At 42.3% G+C, this 19349-nt stretch overlaps 1 protein-coding gene across 1 annotated transcript in view; it reads left to right on the top strand.

Moving 5' to 3' along the window:
* serpinh2 (serine (or cysteine) peptidase inhibitor, clade H, member 2) overlaps positions 1 to 19349 on the top strand; it is a 122032-nt gene that overhangs the window by 19378 nt on the left and 83305 nt on the right. The window contains exon 2 of the mRNA XM_074622816.1: positions 16612 to 16698. The gene's annotated coding sequence lies outside the window, so the exon portion shown is untranslated. The remainder of the gene's footprint in view (positions 1 to 16611; positions 16699 to 19349) is intronic.

Raw genomic sequence — 19349 nt, 5'->3', positions numbered from 1 at the left:
TAGGAGGCTGAGAGAAGCTTCAGTTTTATATTTCAATATACTTATCTGCCTCTGCTGCCTCTACTATACAGCACTGAAGAAAGAATTGTCTGAAGTACTAATGCATTATAGATGCAGGAGAAATGCATGAGGGGGGATTTCTACAGTACAGTAGCTACCACTGTGTATATGACTTTTTCTTTTTGAGGTCCCTTTAGCTATATGTCCTACTCTATCATACATTATGTTTAAGTTTACAGCTTGGGGCGCCCCGGTAGCTCATCTGGTAGAGTGGGCACCCATGTACCAAGGCTGAGTCCTTAGCAGCAGCCCGGGTTTGTATCCGACCCGCGGCCCTTTGCAGCATGTCATCCCCTTTCCAGTCTATCTGTCCAGTCTATTTAATAATTGCAACAACAGCTGTCAATGTGCTGACTTGACTATGACTTGCCCCAAACTGCATGTGATTATCATAAAGTGGGCATGTCTGTAAAGGGGAGACTCGTGGGTACCCATAGAACACATTTTCATTCACATATCTGGAGGTCAGAGGTCAAGGGACCCCTTTGGAAATGGCCATGACAGTTTTTCCTCGCCAAAAATTTTGGAGCTTTATTTACCTTCCTCTGCGACAAGCTAGTATGACATGGTACCAATGGATCTTTAGGTTTTCTAGTTTCATATGATACTAGTATCTTCACTCTAAAACTGAGCCCGCTGCAACATCTGAAAGATTGATTGCGTTAATGAGCTAAAGAAATTAGTGGCGTTAAAACTAATTTGCCCTGACAGCCCTAGTTTCTGTATGTCCCATATACTACTATGTAATATATATACATCATATTACATAGTAGTATATGGGACACTGTGAAAAGCTTTCAGGGATGTGACAGTGTTTGTTCGTTGTGGCAGAAGCACAACAGTGAGAAAAAAGGGAAGAAGCAATTCTGCACTTTATCCCCCTTTCAATATATAATGTTCACTCTGGGAATTCTTTGAGCCACAGCCACAATCATCGCCACCCTCTGCCCTCTCTCTCTCTCTCTCTCTCTGTCTCCCTCCTCCTCTCTTTGTTTCTCCTCCTCTCTGTACCCATCATGCAGCACTGCTTGCTTTCTTCCTCCTCTTACAGACTCCTGTGTGTCTCTGTGTGCGCTGCTGCATCTGCTATGTATCTGCACAGCATGTGTCTCCTGTGTGAGTGTGTTCCTCAGGTTTTATGCATACACATATATATTTTAGATGTCTGATTCCTATGGCTGCCTTGATAGCTTTGGTGTGTGTGTGTGTGTGTCTGTTATGAATCTGAACAGCATGTCTGGACGTTGTAAATCTCATGCATCTGTTTTTTATGCACATGATTCCTGGGATAGTCTTTATAGCCTGTGTGTGTGTGTGTGAGTGGATTTCTTATGAGTATGGACATATCTGTTATAAATCAAATGCACGTCCTTTATCTCCGTTATGCATTTCTGATTTCTCCATTTACCTTTTTATCGCGTGTGTGTGTGCACATGTATGTCACGAATCTGCTCTCTATTGTAAATCTCTCGCACGACTTTGATGTTAAACGCAGAGTACATGTCAGATTTTTTTCTGCTTGTCTCGCTCGGTTTTGTCTTCACAGTATGAGTTTGCATGTTTGCCAGCATGTGTGCATGCGTGTGTGTGTGTGTGTGTGTGTGTGTGTGTGTGTTTGCCTGCCTGCTTGTGTATTAATATGCAAGGGAAACAGCTGGCATGGCTAATGGCTGTCCCTCCCCACGTCCCTCCCAGATCCCGTTCACTCCTCCACACTCTGCTCAGTCAACTGAAAACTGCTTCTGCTTCTTCTTCTTCTTCTTCTGCTCCTCTCTCCTCCTTGAGGCTTCAAACAGAGGCAGGTGTGTGTGTGTGTTAGTTGGAGGGGGGTGATACAGAGGCATAAAGACAGGGGGAGCAAAAGCTGCAAATGAGAGAAGGTTGAAAATAGGTGATTGCGGGATTAGTGTGGAATTATTTACAGTAATGATGAAAGAACGGAGATTGCATTAGTCTATGGAACGGTAATGTAATCACCATGCAAATTTAAATTAAAGCTAACAGCATGGTGTTGAAGTCCAGAGAGAGAATGAAAGAGGAGTGGAGGAGTAGGAGGAAGAGAGGGGTTCGGCATAAGCGAGTTCAATTAGCAGAATTTAGCCTATTAATTAGTGCTATTAGCAACACCACGCTGGGGTGTTACTTAGCGAGCGTGAGTGTGTGTGTGTGTGTGTGTCCGTTTGAGATCTGACATGAAAGTGACTTGTTGAGAGCCATAAACAAGAAGCTTTGAAATGCCAAACGCAAAAAAAAAAATACACACACACACACCAATGCAGGTTATGGAGATTTGCAAATTAGCATTTTTAAGTGCATTCCTGGTCCTAGTTGCACACTTCCACACACATGCACATAGCAGTTGTAGTGTGTGCAGCGGTGCAGGCCGCTTTACCCCGGAGTGTGTATGTGCTGCCGTGAAGTAGGCGCAGTTCGGCGTCCTGGCTCTGCGTGCCTTTTCTTCATAAAAATGCCACTCAACTCCTCTGCTGAGGAATCGGTAGCAGCTGGCGGCATTTCCTCTCTTTTTTCCTTTTCTTTTCTCTCCTTTTGAGGCCACTCTAGTTGCCTCTTCACGAGTCTCTTCCTCTATTTTTAGTTTCTTGCATTCATTTGTGCATTTCTTGGTTTTATATCCTGACTGTCTGCGTGCCTCGTTCCCTGACTTTTCTTTTTTTTTTTCTTATTTTTGTTTGAAAAACTCACCGGCTTCTCAAAGGTTCCAAGGCCGAATGCTTCACTTTCCAGCAACCCCGAAACACATGAATCATTTTAATTCATGATCAGACAGGCCTCTGAATGACGCTGCTGGGGGCTCCAGGGGGGCCAACTGTGTGTCTGAGTTGTGTGCAGTGATCGATGGTGAGAAACGGGGGTTTTGTGTTTTTTCGTAACGGGCGCACTTGAACTACTTTCAAGTTCAGATGAGAATAATTTGAAGGGTGAGGTCACTCGCAAGCTGAAGCACATACAAGCGTATTTCCTTACAACCATACACGCATGCTGTAGTTGAAGGAATGGGGAGTCTGATGGAGAACTAACAAAGGAAAACCTCAGACCACCCTCCTCTCTGTCTCCACTGAGTGGGAAGCTCATCAGCGCCCTCTGCTGGCAGGAAGCGTCACTCCAACGGGCCACTTGTTGCCTCCCCTCCACTCAAATGGTTTAATTGTGTTCTTATTTATATATTTCACCATTGATTTCTCCGTTGAGGCTGACATGGCTCTAATCAACAGCGACTGGCTGTCATGGTGTGATGGATGGAACAAAGCCAGCAAGCAAACACAATGCAAGACAAGTGTGACACGCTCGTGTGTGTGAGTGTGTCTGTTTGTTTAGGTGTGTGTTTGCACTTGCATCTCTATCAAAGTGTGTCCGCGTGCAGATTCGCCACAACACCGTGTGTGTATTTTTGTGCGTAATTGTTTGTGTGCGCGTACACATGATGAGCATGTGGTCGCTGCTGAAGAAAAATGGCAAGAAGCAGGACAATGTGTCATAATTACGCTCAGGGTGTCACCGTGAAAACAGCGGTAAAGCCAGATGAGGTGGTGTTTACCAATATGAGCAGACAAATAGAACACCATATTGGTGTCAGCTCTCTCTCTCCTCATCCCTTGTGGCCATGCTTCCCTTGTCTGTCACTTCCTGTGTGTATTTATGGGTGTGTGCCAGTACGGTAAATGTATGCAGTGTCTGCCCCATTTCTTCAGATGTGATGGAGGGGAGAAAGGAGGGAGGGGGGGTGGAGGGCAAATGAGAAAAAGTCCCGCAATAGATCCAGGCCTGGAAAGAAGGTCAGTGTATTACTTATCAAACAAGGAAGAGAGAGAGAGAAACATAAGAACCAGAAATAAAAGAAAAAGTAACAAGAGAGGAGGAACGTTAGGGGAGAAATAGAGGGTATCCATTAGATGGTGATACAACTTGGCATAAACATTAAGCAAGTGAAAGCCAAATTAAAACATGGATATATGTACAGGACAGAAACCTGCTTATCAAATCCCAATCTGTTCCAATCTCTTATTGAATCCACTCAGGTGGATTTCAACCTTTTGTAAGTAACAAAAAATGCATCCTTTGTTAGTTGAAAAAGCAGAAAACTACAGTTTTTAGTAGCAGTCATGTTAATGTGCCACCTGTAGCTACAACCCTAAAAATTATGTGAACAGCATGATCGGAAATTGAGTATGACACATTGAATAATAAATAGGTGGAGCCCACTTATTTTTGCACACCTTGTTTTTCACGAGCCACTTGCCCCAAGCACTAGCAGTGTTAATTTTGTTAGCTATTTTAGCCTTACTCTTTAGACAAAAATGCTTATTAGTTTTAGTCACATTTTAGTGATTTTTATCCTTCATAGTTTTAGTCGACAAAAAGTCATGACATTTTAGTCAACTTTTAGTCATTACCTTTAACATTGAACATTTCAGTCAATCTAGTCGAGCCAAAACAATAATTTTGTTTAGTCAAACTTATTTCGCATATGATTTTATCTTATTATCTGATGAAACACATGATTAAGAATGCAGCTTTGCAGTTAGTTTGAGTCCTCCTGTATGTGCTGATTAATGATGCACGGGGCCCGTTATGGGAGCCAATCCGCACCACCCAACATGCAAAAATATGCGTTAATCAACCACCCGTACCTGACCCACAAACCATAAACTTTATGTATTATAGTAGCACATTTGTCAGGACTGAGGACTGAGACAAGAATGACAAAGACGGACTGAGTGCCGCCGCTGAAGCACGCGGTGCATGTGTTTGAGACCAAGAGAGTGACAGCGAGAGGAGAAGAGTATAGGTGGAAAGTGTTGAAAATAAAAAGAGATTTTGGCAAAGTTTAAATTCTTCAAACTACGTTTTAGTCTCGTCTTTCTTTTGTCATTGATATTGCATGTTGATATCGTCACAGTTGGTGTTTAACGAAGTCTTTACTGTCTCGTCATCGTATCGTTGACGATTTTTCACCATAGTTTTCGTTAATGAACTTTACAATTAACAACGTCTAGAACATCTACAACTATAAAGTTGATCCGCTTGAATTATTGATATGGATGAAGCTTTAAGTGAAGACTCATCATTCTGTTGGTCCTTAATGAACTGTAAAAACTCATATTCCAATCTTGATCATGCAAACAAACAATCTTTTGGCCGAGTACAGACAGACACCAGTTTACAGAGAGCTGGCGTCTAGAAATTCCATCTAAATTGGACAACAACTTTGTCATAGAAAATAATCTCAGGTTTTGCAGGATGGTCCTATATCGTTAGTATTTTCTGGCAATAGGGTTGATATAGCACTTGGCTGTTCCTCAAGTTATTTACAGAATAATGTTAATTAGCTGCAGCTGTAATAATCTGCCACCTGCTACGTTTGTCGAAAACGATGGCCAGCGCCAGCTAAAAATCTGAAACCTGGTACCCGAGTACTTTGTGCATTTCACTTCTCTAGTAAGTAAGTTGCGAGGAAAGATCAAATATTCCATTGTTATACTCTGATCTACATAATTCGCCAACATGGAAGCAGTTATCTGAACTCAACCCTATAGAAAGGTGAGTTAAGACGGCATGGTGAGAAAAGATTCAATAGTGAAGGAAAGAGGAGATTAAGACAGTGAAAGAGAAAAGAGAACCCAGACAAAAAGGGAGATAGGAGTCTCTAGAGACGAATGGCAGACTAAGAAGACAAACAGAGAAGAGATTCAATTTCAAACATTACTATTCAATCAACATTATTTCTCCCCAGGCAGCGATAACTGCAGGAATGCATTAAAAACACATAAAAACTTCACAAAGATTATATTATACACTCCAAAGGTCAGGATTGATTCAAGATAGTGTGCTACGCCTATACTATATCATGTCTGCAATGCAAAACGTATAAGTACATAAACGACGAGGGAGGACTGGACTGACAATGAAAGGAAAGACAAAAAGAGAGTGTGTGTGGTGACTGTGAATGAGAGTTGGCAAAATGGGAAGATTGACGAAAGGGAGAGACAGTACTTTGCAAAAGGAGACAGGAAAATGCTTGTTAAGAGGACGGAGCGATAAAAAAAGCTGATAAAAGCAGAGAAATATGCTTTAGCTGGAGACCGTACGAGTGGGAAATTATCTAAAATGATATAAAAGAGCTTTATGCACGCTGGCATAAAGGAAAGAACATGCTTAATGTGCGGCTTGCACTTTCCTTCCTTAAATCTCCCTGAAGAAAAAAAAACATTTCCTTAAACATCCTCCTCGTCTGTCGTTTACTTCCAAGCTCCAAATATCATAAAAGGTGTGTTTGTGCGTGCGCATGTGTGTGTGTGCAGTAAGTGGCCGTCCATGACAGTGAAGTGGTGTAATGTGTTGCAGTCTATCCAATATCCAATATCACCCTAATTCCACTATTGAGCTACATGGCTGCCAGCTATAGTACCAACCAATACTAGACACACTCGTACACAGCAAAGGCCACAGTGATTTTGTTTTTCATTATTTTGGATCATATGGCATAGATTGTATATAAGAAGTGGACGTAGTCACCGTGATATCACCCCTTGGTTTGCGGACTGCTGTTTCGAAGCCATCTTTATTTTTGGCCGTTGTCATCTTGGTTTTTGGCCATCACTATCTTGATTTTTGTCGGTCGCTTTCTTGGTCATTTGCAACCAGAAGTGTCATGAGAGGGTGGAGCTAAGTACAACCAAACACTGAATAAGATATTTTTAGGCGACCAAATAGGTCATAATTAACTTTCATGAACTGAAAACACACTGTGAAAAGGGTTAAAGTTGTAAGAAGACAACACGGACAACTCCCAGACCGGACAACGCTGTGGTAGCGACCTGTCAATCACAAGGTAGCCACGTCCCAAAGCATCCGCTGCTTTATGGTCTATTTGACTCTAATTGGGACCATAATTTACTAAATGAACATCATGCTGTATTGAAGAAGACTTGAAACTAGCGATTGAGACCATAAACTCATGTTTACAATGTTTACTGAGGTAATAAATCAAGTGAGAAGTAGGCTCATTTCCTCATAGACTTCTATACAATCAGACTTCTTTTTGCAACCGGAGGAGTCGCCCCCTGCTGGCTGTTAGAGAGAATGACAGTTTAAGGCACTTCTGCATTGGCTTCACTTTTCAGACCTGGAGGTAGCCCACTGAAAAATGGTTAAATTCCATATGTTTCTGTTTAACTAAAGCAAACACACACATTTTAATTTACTAGTAAGGAGGAGTATCGTCACCCTTAACCTGTACACTCAACCCTAAAAAAGGACATTCTTCTAATAAACTTCTGGGAAAAGGACTCTCAGGAGACCACTATTTTTTAGGGTTATCTATTCCCACGGGGGCATTTTTTGGCGTTGCAGGATAGTAAAAACCCAGTCCACTCACACTTACACAAACATGCACAGACACGGCACGATAAACCAAATTTATGACGGGTTCAATTTATGCTCCATGCACAGCCACACACATCACCACCACCGCCACGTATAGGGTCATATTTGTCTTATACATCATCCCAATGCGCACACTTCACAGTTTGTAGAGGAGGAGCAGCATAAAATCGAGCCGTAAAAGTGAATCTCTCTCTGATGTCGTCATGCATGTAGTCATAAATATGGTTGATTTGAGCTGCGCAGGCTGAATTCAGCATGTAAAAAACACAGAAAATGTTTTAGTTTCAGCTGGCAGAGGGAATTTGAAGGACATCCCTTTTTGTGGTGATGTCACGATGACTTCACAAGGTGATGCCACCAGCAGGAGCCAATTATCTCCTCTTTTCATATCTTAATTAATCAAAGCTTTGTGTCTTTCTAACCTACTTATGAGATTCTGAATCGCACTGTGAGCTCACCTTCTCCCCTTTAACAACCGGAGGGGTAGTTGTATATTCAAATCAAACCGTTGACTCAATATAAAGCACAGCAGGAGACCAATAACTGTTACAAACACTTTATACAGGTCCATCTTCTTCAAAGGTTTGCCTGCAGTGAATGGCTGGAAACTGCAAATGAGAATCATTTCTCTCTGATTACCTATACCCTGGAGCGGCGAGACTACCTGATCCATCTGATCAGGATTATGAAGCGCTCATGTAAATAATTTGGATTGGACTTGGATTGAAGGAAAGATATTGACTCGTGTCATTTTTAAAAAGCACCTCATATAGATTCTGAATCTGCTAACTGTATTAAGAAGGCCTGGGAAAGGGAAATTAAGGATGTGTTGGTTCTTTTTGGATCCTCAGTGGACTCCTCAACTCTCCCTTTACATATTCAAACAGCTCTATTGATGGGCATGGTATTAGCAAAAAAACATATTCTCAAAGACTGGAAGACACCAACTCCACCGTGCTTCAGAAACTGGTTGCATGAATTGGTCTCAGTTATCCACATGGAGAAATTGCAAGCCAATAATTTAAAATGTCAACATAAATGGGAAGAATCTTGGGGCCCCTTTTTGCAATATTTGGACTCAGTTTGACAATATTTCTATTCATATATTGATTGTTTTGTTTTTCCTTTTCTCTGTTCTGTTGATGAATACTCCCACTATGGACGGCTTGCATTTAACTATCACATGGATGATACTGTATGTAACGATATGTATGTTTTGTCCTTGACATGTGGTTTAGATAATTCTCTCTTTAGGTATTTGTATTACTCCTCCCCGGGTGTAAAAGTGTGTGGGTGTGTGTGTGAGTGTGCGAGTGCGGGTGCGTGAACTTTTGGGTTTGGTTGCGGGTTTTGATTTTTGTTTGATGTATGTGTTGTCGTTAAAATTTGTCATTAAAAATAATATATATATATAAAAAAAAAAAAAAAAAAGCACCTCATATTGTTTACTGAAAAACAACATAAAAAAAATCTATGTTCAATGTTTTTATTGGCACAAAAGGTATAGTACAACAGTACAACTATAAAGGGACTGGTATTTTACATATTTTGCAACAATATTATCCCTGACCCATATTTCATAACCCCCTCTAATCATCTTTGAAGTGATTGAGATAGTGTGGTACACATAGAAGATTTGGCAACTTAAACATGGAATTACATTGAGTAATCACAAAGAAAGAAAAACAAATAAATAAATAAATAAATAAATAAATAAATAAAATAGAAAAATAATAAAATAAATACATTTAAGAAAAAATATACATATAAATAATAATAATAAAATCATAGCACAGACACCGAAACAAGCATAAAAAAGAGTTAGTGGTTGCTCACACTCAGGCAGTCATGTTGGGAGTTTTTATAATTTCTACAGTGATGTAGTGGAAAATGAAAAAGTATGGGCATCATGAGACGAACAACAACCAATGTAAACAAAATTCAATTTCTCCCCCCCTTCTTAAAATACCTTCCTATAACTTGTATCTGTTTGATGATACTCACTATGAAGTAGACCTCGAGTTTATCCCATAAATATTTATGTCAGCCTCTGAAGGTGGGTAAACTCTATCCTGCAAAAAAAGAAGGTGTATACTGAGATTAGGTTGGTTTCATTTCGATGTGTACAACATGTATCAAAAGCTGAAATGGCTGCCGCTGCCACAGAGGAGGGTAAAACACGCGGCCGGTGTTTTTAACACGGAGAATGAAGCAAACACGTAGCCTGCAACCAGACCTTTTCTCTCGGCGTGGTCGCTGTGAATGGTGCCATTACTTGTAGTTTTAGACAGAGCGAAGCCCAGGGTGGCTCAAAAAAACACAAAAACACATATTGTATGAGTGGTAAAAAGGTCTGCAAGAGAGAGCGAGAACGGGAGGGAGAGATTTGCACACATCTCGCGTTGGCCTTTAAGAGGCGGAAGCTGTCTCTGGTTTGTCATTTAGTGATGAGCACGTGAACAGAATAGGGTCGTGACATTAACAGAGTACCGAGGGAGACAGAGAAATGGAGGATGGAGATAGAGGAGATGCTGAGAGAGGGAGGGAAAGAAAAGGGAACGACATGATGAAGGACAAATTTAGATGGGGGAAAAGAGAGGAGAGAGGGAGGACAAAAGGATAGAGAGGATAACAAGAAGGAAAAAGGCAGGACTGAGTCATCTTACGAGGGAGGAAGAGGAGGAGGAAGAATGGGTGGTAAACAAAAGGACGGATGGTGTTGATAGCAGGATGTTGAATGGTGCTTTTGGTCATTATATTTCAACCCATGGATTCTGTCAGGGCAAGCCGGAGTGTGTGTGTGTGTGTGTGAGATTGATCAACAGTATCATCAACAGACAGATGTGAGTTCACACACTTATATTGAAACGGCGACACATTGAATCCGTACGACACGCACGCACACATTTGACGGGCTCACGTGCCACTCACACAATCTTGTGCTCTCGTCCTTCCAGCCACATACTGTATCCCTCACTCAATCACACGGATCCCTCACTCTCTTCCACACACACACACACACACACACACACACACACAATCAAATGAAAGAACACAGCGAGCGTCCCACAGCTGGGCACTGATGACAGAGAGAGAGAGGGCGTTCGACCCGCTGTGTGAACAGGCGGTATTTCCATACAAATCAATGGAGCGTCAGGCTAAGCTCGGGGACACATCGGGGGACAAGCCTGGTCACACACGCAATGGAGCCGCACACACACACATCACGTCGTGACATGCAGGCACAGGAAACTGCAATCACCTGCCCTTTACACTACGACGCACACACACACACACACACGCGTACACGCGTACACACACACAGCCAGCTGGCTGAAGATGGCACTTCTAGAGGATGGGTGAGCAGGCAAGGTTACTTTCACAGTAAAATCTGCTGCACTGATTACTGTTTGAAAACCTCACATTTGTAAGTCCATATAATTACACCGAAGATTACAGAATTAGGGTTATGTTTACTATATATGTACACTATATGCCAAAAGTATGTGGACACCTCTTTCTGCAAACTCACTTATTTGCTTTCTTGCAGAGAGTTTTAGGTTAGAAGAAGACCGATACCACTAGGGATGTCACAATACCAGAAATGTAGTAGTCAATACCAATACCAGTGAAACTCCACCATTCTCAATACCAATTCGCTACCATGGTAAAAAAACAAAAAGTAAAACAATACATTTACTTCAACACACACCTTTTTTACCATTTGTATGCTGTTTTTTTGTGTGAAGTTAAACAGGTCATAACTCCTTTTCTATTATCAGGGAAAGTAGCATCGATAATTTGTTGGCTGCGTCCCAAAAACATTTTCTATCCCGACGGCATTAGTCTCGAGCCCTGATGGTACCTGTGGCACTGTAGAAAAACTTGTTCTCTACTTGTTACCGAAGTACTGTATCTGTTCTCGTGACATTCCTGGATACCACTCTCATATCTGTCTCATCAATTTGAAGCAGCCAGGTGGCTTAACTTGGCATTAAGACCAAAGGTTACAAAATCTGCCACCAGCACCTTTAAAGTTCACTAATGTACATGTTCTATTTCTGTTTTTAATCTGTACAGAAAACAGAGTGTTAAAAAGACACCTTGTTGTGTGAGACTATATCTATTTAACTTTGGAAAGAGCCAGGCTCGCCATTTCCCCCTGTTTCTAGTATTTATACTAAGTTCAGCGAACTGGCTGCTGGCTGTAGCCTCATATTGAATGGACAGACATGCGCAGTGTTCTCATCTAACTCTCAGCAAGAAAGCAAATAAGTATTTCCCCCAAAATGTCGAACTACAGTATTCTTCATCACACACAGATAGTTTAGACCAGGGGTCGGCAACCTTTCTGATATGAAGTGTCATTTTAGATTTTCTTGTTAATCCGTGTGCCATATCAACATTAAGGTTAAGTTTAATTATGACACCACATCAACATTTAAAACTCCAACAAATCTGTAATTTTATTCCATCCATATTGGCAACGTGCATAGCAACATTTAAAACAACATTTTTTGTGCCTATAATCAGGACATTGTAATTATATATGAGAGTGCTATACAAGAAGGTAGGCCATCCTTACCAACCTTCAATCATCTTGTTCATCAGCAATAAACAATTCTGCAAAGAAGGCAACAAGTACTAGCCAATCAGAGGCAGAGTAGGGCGGGTCTTCACAGGGGAATAAAACATTCAAACTACCGTAAATAACAGGCCGCACAACTGCCAATGGCTGTTTCCAAAACTCTCTTGCACACTTATTGCTAGTGTACTATTGGTTAAGCCACCACGTGCCAATGGTGGCACATGTGCCTAATGCTACCTACTCCTGGTTTAGACAATAGTGTGCTGACAGTGAGCCAGGCCTTATTGCCCAGCATCAGTACCCGACACTCTTGTGGCTGAATAGGAGCAAATGGTTGACATGTTCATCCATCACATTAGGATGTAACGTTTGGGTGTCCACATACATCTGACTATAACGTGTATATTTCATTCTCTTAGCCTCTAAAAGCTATGTAATACACACTAAACACACTACTGGCCTTTTTGTTGGCGTTGCCTTATAAGACCCGGCATGAAAGCGTTTCTATATACTTTATGTTTCAAGTATTGCTGTATCTATCTCTCTGCCTGATACCCTCTTGGGTTCACATAAGCTTGCTGAGGACCATTTCAGGCCTTTTGATGAAAAATGAGATACGGTTCACAGTTTAATTAGTTTCCACATGTGAGGATACAACTTCTTCTTTCCCTTTTTCTTCTTCTTCACCATCATCTTTGCTTGCAGTAGATGTTAGTGTCACATCGTCTTTGAGCCATAAATAAAACTCTGCAAGCAGAAACTGGTTACTTTCCTCTTTCTGGCTTGAAGACTGTCAAATGTTAAATGAATTCAGCCCAAATTCTGTGTAATGGAAATGGAAATGCCAAAAAATACTCATCAGTCATAAAAAACATAATGTTCAAACCCTACTGCACACCAATTTTATCTGCCAGCATCTTTCTTTGTGATGGGGGGGGGAACAGGAATTAACTATCACATTAGAGTAAGCTTATTAAATGGATAAGAGCATCACTACAAGCCCGAACAAAATTGTCCAGTGATGAGGAGAGAAAAAGGACAAAGGGAGCAGAGAGGATGGAAAAAGGTTAACGCTGTTAAAATGAAGAAGAAGGGGGGGGGTAAAAGGAGGAGGTAGGAGACTGAAGAAGGTTGAATTACCCTGAGTGCCAGGATGAACAAAGACGAGGAGGAGAGAGCCCGAGCGAGGGCCATTCATGGTCCGCTGTTTGGCGAAATAAAACACAAGGATGGAGAAAGAGGGAGATGAAGAATTAAGAGGGGTGATCAAACAAGCGGGGCAGAGAGGGAAATGAGAAAGAAAGCAGAGACAATTCATTATTACACTGGGCAGGCTGGACAGCTAGGGACTAGATGGATGAAGGGAGAAGAAAAATAGAGTTGAGGACAGAGGGAGAGAGAGCGAGAGAGACATAGGAAAGAAAACAAACAAGCCATCATCCATCCCATCCCTCCATTGTTGCTCAGTTCCACTTAAAGGTCGCTGTTCTTTTCTTCTACCAGTGTCGACAGGAGGGAGGGAAGGACAACGACGGAGCGGCGAAAGGAGGGGAGAAAAAAATGGTGAAGATTTATTTATCGAGGGGAGGAGGAGTGGCGGCGGCGGCGGCGGCGCTTCAGAATTCTTGATCATCGCCACGGCGACCAGTCACCTGGCAACCGGGTACACAATGGCTGCGGTAGCCTTGGCAACAGCGTGGTCTCCGTCGGATGCACGGCCGAGGATGATGATGAGGCGGGCAGGCAGGGAGACAGGTAGACAGATGGAGTGATAGGGAGAGAAGAAGTGTGAGATGGAGGGCAGGAGGGTGTAGATGCAGGAACAGGAGGAGGAGGTGGAGGAGCAGGTGTAAACAGGGAGCCGGTATATCACACCTCAACAGGTGCAGAGGAGCGGCCAAATGTGTGTAAAGACATAATGAGAAATGTAATGAGCTACTGGCCAGGAGAATGGCCCACCATATGTGACCCTGCATGAAGGAAGGATGTGTTTGGGTACCTTATAATGCATGTGTGTGCGCGTGGGCGTGTTTAAATGAAAAGCAAGTGACAGCTCGCTTGTTTTCTAGCTTGCAAATGCACACTTTTTAATGTTACATGTGTGGCGTCTGCAATCAGCCGCTATCCCGACTACAGATGAGAGCTCCAGACGCTCGTGCACAAGTGATTCAAGTAGTTCTGCAGGAAAACCGCGCATAACTTGATGAGTCACACGTCTGTCCATAAAAAACACTGACTAATACATCAGGCCCCACTTTATTTAATTTTTTTTTTTACCTGGCAGAACTTTGCGGTGATTCACATGTGCGTCGGGTTGAAAGGTTTCTATTGCATATTCATGCAAAACGCCCACACGTGTGCTCACACACACACACACACGTTGTGACGCAACACCAATGCAAACCATGATGAATAAACATGCTGGACGAGAACAAAACAGCATACCTACACACACACACACACACACACACACACACACACAAGCTAAATTGATTAAAAACATAGTGGAGCAATACATCACCGGCACACTCTAAATTAGTCAGTTTTTAATTTGACATTCTGCATGGACATGATTTAATAGTTAACATTTCAGATAAGACTTATTGAGGCCTTTGGGGCCCAACATTGCAGAAATTTGGTTATTTTGTGTATGCGCGTGCTTTTGGAAGGGCGACTGGGATTGAGTTTGTGTTTGTGTCAGTGTGTGTGTGTACTGTAGTACAGCCTATAAGCCCATTAGCCCCAGGTTAAGTGATTTACAGCTTCAGCTTTAAGCCCCTCCTGCAATCTCATCCCCAATACCCCTGTCTATCTGCTCGCTCTATCTGCCTACCTTATCTGGGAGATTACACACACACACACACACACACACACACACACACACCTATACACACCTATACACACACACACACCTGTCAGTCTGCCTGTGTAGACACACTACCAGACACAACTTTGAGCAGATACCAGCTCGTCGTGTACAGAAAAACAAATATAAGACAAGAAATCTACTAATCGCACACATGCGCGTGCACGCACCTTTCGCACACGCGCCTCCTCATTAGAAGGTGTTGTGCTCCTGGAGCCAAACACAAAGGAGGTGTTTCATCTGCTCTGTATGTTTGTTCTCATTGTGGATTCTCTTTGATGACGGGCGTCCTCATCAATGCATCTAATAGCTCTATACACTCCGTCTCTCTGTAATGGTGAGTGTGTTTGTGTTTGAGAGAGAGAGAGAGAAAAGGAAATATGTACAAGAGAGAAAAGTGTGTGTGTTTGTGCGTGTGATCAACCTAATAAACTTCACGGCTGCTCTCTCACACAGCCACTTTTACGGGAACGGCGAGCAGCCTCCAACCTCAGAGACAAAAGGAAATGTAGAAAGCAGCTCTGAGGACAGATAAAAGCAAGAGAGGGAAGTGCTAAATGATTGCTAGAGCTCCTGCATCACCCCCCCTCCCCTTTTCCAAACCTACCTCCCTTACCTCCTCTTCTTCTCCTCCTCTCCCCCATATGTCGGCCCCCGTTTTTTATTCTCTTTTTCAAAGGGACAAAGAGAGAAAAAAGGAGAAACCAACAGCGGCAAAGCAGCAACTCCACTTACAAACACGCAGACATTATAATGGGGCGGCTGCGGCGTTGCCACGACAACACACAGGGAGGTGAAGGGGGGGGGGGATATGGCGACACCGAGGCAGAGATGGGAGAAAGGAGGAGGAGGTAGAGTAGGTGGCAATAAAGAAAGAGAGAGATGGAGGTTGTTATCTTGGGTGTATTTACCTCCAGCTCTCGTGGCTGTTTGGCAGAAATGTCTTTCCGTCTCGCCACTGATCCGCCGTGTCAGTCACCGAGTCGATGTGTTTATCATGCTGCATTTTATCGTATGGGAAAGACGGCGGATAGAGTACAAGCTCCCAGCTAGGAAGTGCAGCTCACATCTGCATTCAGGAGCTATAACACCACCTGAGCTTTCACTATACTTGCAGTGATCATTTCAGTTTAGATAATATGAACGGTTGTTATCATATATATTACTTTGTCGCAGCCACTTGTTGGAGTTTAGATGTTGACGCAGCAAATATTCTAATGTGGAATAAATATAAATCTGACAGGCTGAATGGAATAATAGAGGCTGAGATCTTTCTGCATCTGCATTGTTTTGTGAAATCTTGGCCTAAATAACTCACAGATATCCGTTTGCAACATTATTTGAAGCTTGAAAGGAGCTAAATTTGATACCCAGAGCATTAATATAGCAGCAAATAACTATTTGCTATGTAAAGATATAGAGTAATGTCTACCAGAGCAGAGTATGAAGTCACTCTCCATCTGTGTGTGCTGTAATCCGAGCTTCTCCATGCTTTGTTGACATAGCCGGGCTGGCCACGCATAATAACAGACCATATGCAGAATATCTTTGTTTTTGCTTTGAAGTCCAGTGTCGTTCCCGGCCCAGTATCCTAGAAGTTACGTTCAAATTGGACGATTCTGGCGTCCATAATTTGCATCCAATGTCCACCATTATTGCCAATACAATACGTCCTATGTTCTTTATGTTGCAGGGTGAAATGTGTGTGGAGGCCAGAGTGTGTGGGCATGTAGAGCATCCAACCTTCATGCTGGAGACTGGAGTTTGTGTCTGTGAATCGGTAAGTCCAACAGGTGTTCCAATACGGGAAGACTGACTGTCTGTCTACTGAATGTAGTGTCTCAATGTGCCATGACGAACTGTCTGTCTTTCGCAATACTCATCACTCACACACATTTCACATAAAGAAATGGATCCCCTCTGGATATTCTGGCTAAAGGTGAAAGCCAAGAGTGTGGCATGTGTTGCAACCTGTTACCTTTTGCTATTCAGCACCGCGGCTTTGGTACTTTAGTTGCTTATGATGTCAATCAATAGTGTAATGTGGAGTCTGTTGTAGGTGGAAAGCGTGAGTCAATGGCGTCTCTCATTCTTCCTTCAGCAGCAGACGGGAAAGTCAAGAGTGGGAAAGAATCCAGCAAGACAGAGGAAGAATGTAATGCATGTAGATCATGTCTACTCCAGTGTGTTAGATTACAAGAGTAGCCATACTTTAACTCTGAGATGTTATCATAGACTCCAGTCAAACGTACTTCATCATTTCAGGGGGAAAAAACGTTATTATTCTAAAGATATCTCCTCATAAAACTTACATCATTGCAATGCTGCTTTGATGACTGATACATAGGTATTGGTGAAATGGTAGATATCATTATCATGATATTAATGATATCAGATATCAATATATATCATAATATGGATCACATTTTAAAAGCAGTGAACTACTGTTATATACAGCGCAATCGCACAAAAAGGTGTATGAATGACATGATAATGCGCAAGGCAAAGTGGGCAATAACATTTTCTACAAAGTACTTATCCTGATTTTAGTGCTGTATAAATAATTGTTAGGTATATTGTTTCTTTTTAAATGACAAAGATGACTGTTTTAAAACAAATTAAATACTTGTTTATTATTAAATGCAGGACACAGAAGGGCAATGAGGCGCAGCGGGTTTTTTACAGCTGAGACGCTTTGATTGCTACGATAGGGAATATCCGCAGAAGTAAAAATTTCGGCACTAGGTAGAGTACTCTGGATGAAGGGAAGGCTGAAGCTTGCAGGGAGAGGACAGATCTGCAGGTCTGTGTGTATTAATTTCTCCTCCATAGTTGTTGTTCAGCACTTGTAGCCTACACGGATGTGACGAGCGTTATTGCCATATTGTGGTTATTGCGACAGTCCTAGTTTATGTACATGTTTTAAGGCCAACCATGACATTTTTCCTACACCTAACTAAGTTGTTTTGTTGCCTAAACATAAGTGAGTTGTGTTGTTGCCCCCTGCTGGTATTTCACTTTCATACACACGTGTAATATTCACGCTTTGGCGAGGCGAAACACGACACTGACACGCTCTCCTCTGGTGGACAGACGGGTCTATTACTTTGGCGTGATACCATGTTGTTACATGAGGCCAAACTCATGTCTAGTTTGTTAGTTTTTAATAACGGCTTGCATAGAATCATTCATTTGAAACAGAAGTTTGTAGAATAACTTAATATAATTCTGTTGAATTATATTATGATACATTTTAATATTGAATTGTAACCCACTTCTACTGGTATATATGATCCTTAAAAGCTGGCTAAACTATATTCTGCAGATAAAAAAGCCAGTAAACTGAGCTTTGGTAGGTTTAACCTCCACTATATCATAGGTCACTGCAGCTGACACAAAGACCAAGATTCAAGTCGGCACTTTAGCAATCCTAGCAGCTAATTCACCAAAAAGAGCCACTGACACATAAAATACAGGCAAACCACAGCCTCAGCTTGTAGCTGTAGAAGGCTGAGCCTCTGACATAGAAGGCGCAGCGGTTCACAACTCTATGAAATAAGGATTTAGGTTGTTGCCGGTTTAAAGTATAGATGTCTTCCAGGGAGCGTCTGCAGAGGTGGACAGGCCGCGCTGTGTTGCCTGTTGACAGCCGGGCGCATGGATCGAATAGCCTGGGCTGTTTTGACGGAGACAAACACGAGATGAACGCGATGTCTGAATGTCAAGTCGAGGCTGTCAGAGGAGTCAATGATGGAGCCACTGGAGTCAATGAAGGAGGGAGGGAACAGGGGGAAGACAGAGATGGTGCAGTAAGAGATGCATATAGAGAGAGAATGAGTGCAGGAAGGCATACAGCATACTCTCCATGCAGGATTGGAGAAATGATTCCGTATGGGGAGTCAGAGAGTGAGACGGAGTGGTGTGCAGGAGAAGGCAGATGGAGCTGGTTAAATCCTTGTCCTGAGTATTGTACCAATTGTGGCAGAGAGGCAGACACAATAGCTGAGCGGTCTCCTGTCGCTTCCATAAACAAGATAAATTGATGGGGCTCCCCCGCCCACTAACATCCACAGTTTGTTTTTATTGCCTTCCAAGAGTACGGAATGGAAACCTACTCTGGTAAAACAAAAAGAAACCCTCCGCTAAATATTCCTTCTCCACTCTCTAAGGCTTTCTCAATAGCATCATGGCTGAGTGGCAGCATTTGATGCCATTGTCTCATATGAGTAGCTTTGAGTTGTATTAGAAAGAAGTCTGCAGTCTGGCTCCCATGTTGCTGAGGACAAACTAAAAGGGATGTAATTCAATCAGTTTAAAAATACGCCTCTTTACAATATGATTTGATTATATATATTGTTTGACTTTAGATAGACAAAACATGATGGACCATAACCAGTATTGATTTTGACTACATTTCCTCATCTTTGACAA

The sequence above is a fragment of the Sebastes fasciatus genome, chromosome 22 (genome assembly GCF_043250625.1).
Source record: "Sebastes fasciatus isolate fSebFas1 chromosome 22, fSebFas1.pri, whole genome shotgun sequence".
NCBI lineage: Eukaryota > Metazoa > Chordata > Actinopteri > Perciformes > Sebastidae > Sebastes > Sebastes fasciatus.
Note: the sequence above shows the minus strand (reverse complement) of the source record. Positions and strands in the feature narration are given on the sequence as shown.